Source organism: Monodon monoceros, unplaced genomic scaffold (genome assembly GCF_005190385.1).
Source record: "Monodon monoceros isolate NGI ecotype Baffin Bay Population unplaced genomic scaffold, NGI_Narwhal_1 Super_Scaffold_11, whole genome shotgun sequence".
Taxonomy (NCBI): domain Eukaryota; kingdom Metazoa; phylum Chordata; class Mammalia; order Artiodactyla; family Monodontidae; genus Monodon; species Monodon monoceros.
Window position 1 is genome coordinate 124228870 of NW_021703767.1, and position 5611 is coordinate 124234480.

Sequence of the window (5611 nt, forward strand, 5' to 3'; positions counted from 1 at the left end):
CGCAGTCAGAAATCCATATGGAATAAAAAAAGAACCTTGACCTCTATCTCATATCCTCCACAAAAATTAATCTGAAACAGTGATACAACCATACTGTGGGATATGCAGCAATTAAAAAGGGACAAAATATTGATACATGCAACAACTGTAGGGAATTATGCTGAGTGACAAAAAGCCAATCCCCAAAGGCTACATACTGTGTGATATGATTTAGATATCATTTAAAAAATTTTTTATCTTATATTAGGGTATAGTTGATTAACAATGTTGTGTTAGTTTCAGGTGTACAGCAAAGTGATTCAGGTATACATATACATGTATCCATTCTTTTTAAAATTCTTTTCCCATTTACATTATTACAGAATATTGAGCAGAATTCCCTGTGCTATACTAGATATTTTTTAAATGACAAAATTTTAGAAACAGAGGGCATAATACTGGTTGCCAGGAGTTAGGGACTGGTGGGGAGAGATATGTAGAAGGGAGGTGGTTGTGGCTATAAAGGGCAACACAGAGGATCCTTGTGTTCAGGATCTTGACTATGGTGGTGAATACATGAACCTAAATATGACAGCATTTTATAGAACCTAATACACACACACACACACACACACACACACAAATGAGTACAACTAAAACTAGGGAAACCTGAGTAAGATGGGTGGATTGTATTGATGTCAATATCCTGGTTGCAATATTATACTATAGTTTTACAAAATGTTACCATTGGGGGAAACTCGGCAGAGTGTACAAAGATTTTCTCAAGGTTATTTTTACAACTGTGTGAGTCTATAATTATCTCAATAAAAATTTCAATGAAAAAGTGTATTTGAGATGGATCATCTCAAATGTGCATTTTAATCATCTAAATGTGAATTTTACATAACTTCTTTTATTATAATTAAAAAATAATTTCTAGTATTATAACTTTAAGATAAAGGGTATGCCTTCATGGGAGTAGGCAAAGATTCCTTAGGAAAAGATCTCTTCAGACAAAGAAAACAATAAATAGAATAAAAAATTGGTAAATTAAATCTCATCAAAAATGTAAAATTTCAAAAAAAAAATGTAAAATTTCTGGTCATTAAAGCTATCCTGGTAACATCAAGCTGGCAGCTAGGGGCAGAGTGTGGAAGATTCTACATCTTATACTTCACCACTTAGGCCCCCGAGTAACACTAACTGTGTCCACCCTGACTGAGGAAAACTAATCCAATGGCTCCATCTGTAGGCAAGGGAGGGAGCGGTCATCTTGATCCTTGACTGGGAAGCTACCTCCCAGCAATGATCCTACACTCCAAACATGATACTTTAACAACAATACCAATAACGTCTTTACTGTCCAGAAACTTTAAAAGGCATTATCTCTCTCCACAACATCCCTGGATGGTAGGTATTATGCTCCTCCTTTTAAAGACAAGGAAACCGAGGCTGAGGAAGTTGAAGTTGAAGTTGAAGTAACTTGCCCAAGCTCACACGGGCAGTAGGTGGTAGGTCCAGGGCCCACCCAAGCCTATTAGACTTGAAAGTTCCCAGTTCTATGACTCCTGGCTGCCTTTCGCAGAGCAAGTTACAGTAGGGACATGCTGGTACTTATGGAAAAAGAAAACATAATATCCAGAAGCAGAGATATTTGTCAGCCTAGACAAAGATGTATTATATGTATACATTCTTATCTAACATGGAAGACTGGAAGTTATCTGGGGAAATAATTTGTTCTGGTTTGTGATTTGCTGTTAAAGCGAGTAGGTTCATTCTTCTTTTACACAGTCACATCACGGCTCTGAAGAGTTTTAATCGAGAAAATGCTCCTGGTGTTCAATTTGGATCACAGAAGTGTTTCCCTTGAGGAAACCACCACCTTGTGGTAATGAACATAACTCGCAGGACAAAGAAGGGTTTTTGTCTGTTTGTTTGTTTCCAGTCTTTCAAACTCCAAAACACAGTGGTAACACTTAAGTTGGAAGTTTTTGCAGTAAACAAAGCAAAACAAACAAATGGAAAAAGTACCTTACTTAGGATGGGCTTAATTAAAACGGGTGTCTTTGAAAAAGGTATCTGACTTCTGGGCAAAGCAATCAAATCACTGACCCATGTCATAAAATAGGTAACAGATGGAAATTTCATTAAATCAAGATGTTAAAAGTTGGAGTGATCCATTTGGGGGGAAATTGAGGAGGTTCCATATTGTTTAAACTGTACACTTTTTAAAAATTTTTTTTTATTTTTGGCTGTGTTGGGTCTTTGTTGCTGTGCGTGGGCTTTTCTCTAGCTGCAGCAAGCGGGAGCTACTCTTCGTTGCGGTGTGTGGACTTACTGCGGTGTCTTCTCTTGCTGCAGAGCATAGGCTCTAGGCACGCAGCCTTCAGTAGTTGTGGCACATGGGCTCAGTAGTTGTGGCTCGCGGGCTCTAGAGCACAGGCTCAGTAGTTGTGGCACACGGGCTTAGTTGCTCTGAGGCATGTGGGATCTTCCCGGACCAGGACTCGAACCCGTATCCCCTGCACTGGCAAGCAGATTCTTAACCACCGTGCCACCAGGGAAGTCCTGTAAACTGTACACTTTTGAAAGTAAAAAGCGTTGCTATTATTAATTACACGGGACAGTAAGTGTAAGGTCAGAGTGTAAAGACATGTTATTCCCTATATTTGTTTCTGTGGTTTAGCCTGGCAAAGTTGTGACTGCATTTTATAGCAGAGACCACGTGATGAGAAATCTAACCTTTTTAAAGTGAATACAAATTCTTTATCTCTCAGAGTGCTGGCAGGAGGAGTTTAGTACCTGATTTGAATTTTATTTTGGGAACTAAGATCTAAGGGAGATTTCAAACGATTCAAGAGCTTGAATAACCACCACCATGTGGCCAAAAACATCACTTGCACCTAGTAGACCCAGTCGGTAATGCTGTGTCTTACAGATACCATTGTATGGATGTAACCCAGGCTACTCACTCACCTACTGAAGGACATCTTGGTTGCTTCCAATTTTGGGTGATTATGAATAAAGCTGCTATAAATACTTATGTGCAGGTTTTTGTGTACACATAAGTTTTCAAGTCAGTTGGGTAAATATATAGGAGCACAATTGCTAGATCATATGGTAAGACTATGCTTAGCTTTGTAAGAAGCTGCTAAATTGTCTTCCAAAGTGGCTGTACAATTTTGCGTTCCCACCAATAATAAATGAGAGTGCCTGTTGCTCTGTATCTCCACCAACATTTAACATAGGTCTTTTTAAAAATTTTAGACATTCTAATAGGTATGTAGGAGTCTCTCATTATTGTTTTCATTTCTAATTCCCTAATGAGAAAAGGGGTTGAGTGTATTTTTTATTTGTTTACTTTTCATCTGTATATCTTCTTTGGTGAGGTATCTGTTCAGATCTTTTGCCCATTTTAAAAATTGGGTTGTTCACTTTCTTAAAAAATAGATTTATTTGTTTAATTAATTTATTTTTGGCTGTGTTGGGTCTTAGTTGCTGGGCGCGGGCTTTCTCTAGTTGCGGTGAGTGGGGGCTACTCTTCCTTGCAGTGCGCGGGTTTCTCATTGCGGTGGCTTATCTTGTTGCGGAGCGCAGGCTCTAGGCATGCAGGCTTCAGTATTTGTGGCGCAGGGGCTTAGTTGCTCCGTGGCATGTGGGATCTTCCCGGACCAGGGCTCGAAGCTGTGTCCCCTGCATTGTCTGGCAGATTCTTAACCACTGCACCACCAGGGAAGCCTGGGTTGTTTTCGTATTGTTGAGTTTTGTATATTTTCGATACAAGTCCCTTATCAGATACGTGTTTTGCAAATATTTTCTCCCTTGTCTTTCCATTCTCTTAACAGTCTTTTGAAGAGCACAAGTTTTTAATTTTAATAAAATCTAACTTATAATTTTTTTCTTTCATGGATCATTCTTTTGATGTTGTATCTTAAAAAGTCATTGCCAAACCCAAGTTCACCTAGATTTTCTCCTTTGTTTTCTTCTCAAGTTTTAAGGTTTTCCATTTTATATTTATGTCTATGATCCATTTTGAGTCAATTTTTGTGAAAAGTGTAAGGTCTATATCCAGGTTTTTTTTGCAAATGGATGTCCAATTACTCCAGCACCATTTTTTGAAAAGACCATTCTTTCTACAATCACTTTCCTTTACCCCTTTGTCAAAGATCAGTTGACTACATTTGTACAGGTCTTTTTCTGCACTTTTTATTCTATTCCATTGATCTATGTATCTATTCTTTCACTAAAATGCTGTCTTGCTTATTGTAGCTTAATGGTAAGTCTCGAAGTCCAATAGTGTCAGTTCTCCAACTTTGTTTTTCTTCACTGTTATGTTGACTATTCTTTGTCTCTTATCTTTTCATATAAAATCTAGAATTAGTTTGTTGTTATCTACAAAATAGCTTGCTGGGATTTTGACTGAAACTGTGTTTAATCTATAGATCACATCTAAAAATATTGATTCTTCCTCTCCACAAACATGGAATATCTCTCCATTTATATAAATCTTTTAGATGTCTTTCACCAGCTATTATTGATTTCTGGTTTAATTCCATTGTGGTCTGAGGACATACTCTGTATGATTTCTATTCTTTTAAATTTGTTAGGGTATTTTTATGATGTGGCATGTGGCCTATCTTGGTGAATGTTCCATGTGAACTTGAGAAGAATCTGTATTCTGCTGTTCAGAGGAAGTATTGTATAGATGTGAATTAGATCAGGTTGGCTGACGTTGTTTGCTCAGTTCAACTATATCCTTGCTCATTATCTGCCTGCTGGATCTACTCATTCCTAAAGATGTGGTGTTGAAGTCTTCAATTATAATAGTGGGTTTATCTATTTTTTTCTTGGCAGTTCAAACAGTTTTTGCCTCATATTTGTATGCTCTGTTGTTAGGTGCATACACAGTAAGTATTGTTATGTCTTCCTGGAGAACTGATCCCTTTAACATTATGTAGTGCCCTCTCTTTATCCCTGATACATTTCCTTGTTCTGAAATCTGCTTTGTCTGAAATTAATATAGCTACTCCAGCTTTCTTTTGATTAGTGTTAGCATGGCATAGCTTTCTCCACCCCTTTACTTTACTTTTAAGTGTCTTTTTTTTTAACTTTTAAACCTGTGTCTTTATATTTAAAGTGGATTTCTTGTAGACAACATACAGTTGGGCCTTGTTGTTTTATCCATTGACAATTTCCGTCTTTTAATTGGTGTAGATCATTTACACCAGGTTTGTACTTGTTTTCTATTTGCTCCACTTGACTTTCATACTTAATTTTGAATTTGTAATTTTATATTCTTTGTCTTAAAGGGAACCTCTTCCGACCCTCAAAACCTGGAGCCACCCCTGCCCAGCATGTATTAAGTAGCAATAGAAAAGCTGCATGCCAGTCCTGGTGGGACAGAAGGGATGCAGGGATTCGAGGATGCAACTCTACAGTACATGGATGCACCGGGTCTTTGCTTGGTGGGTTCATACGTCCCAGACAGGGACAAACTCTTTAGCCAATGAAAGTGTTCCTACAGTCCAATTCTGACAGCAAGGGGCGGGACACCCTCCTGCCTTTCCGCTGGGCTCAGAGTAGGCGTGGCTTATGTGTACTCCTGTTTATTTCTTGGCCGCCTTAGGCCTGC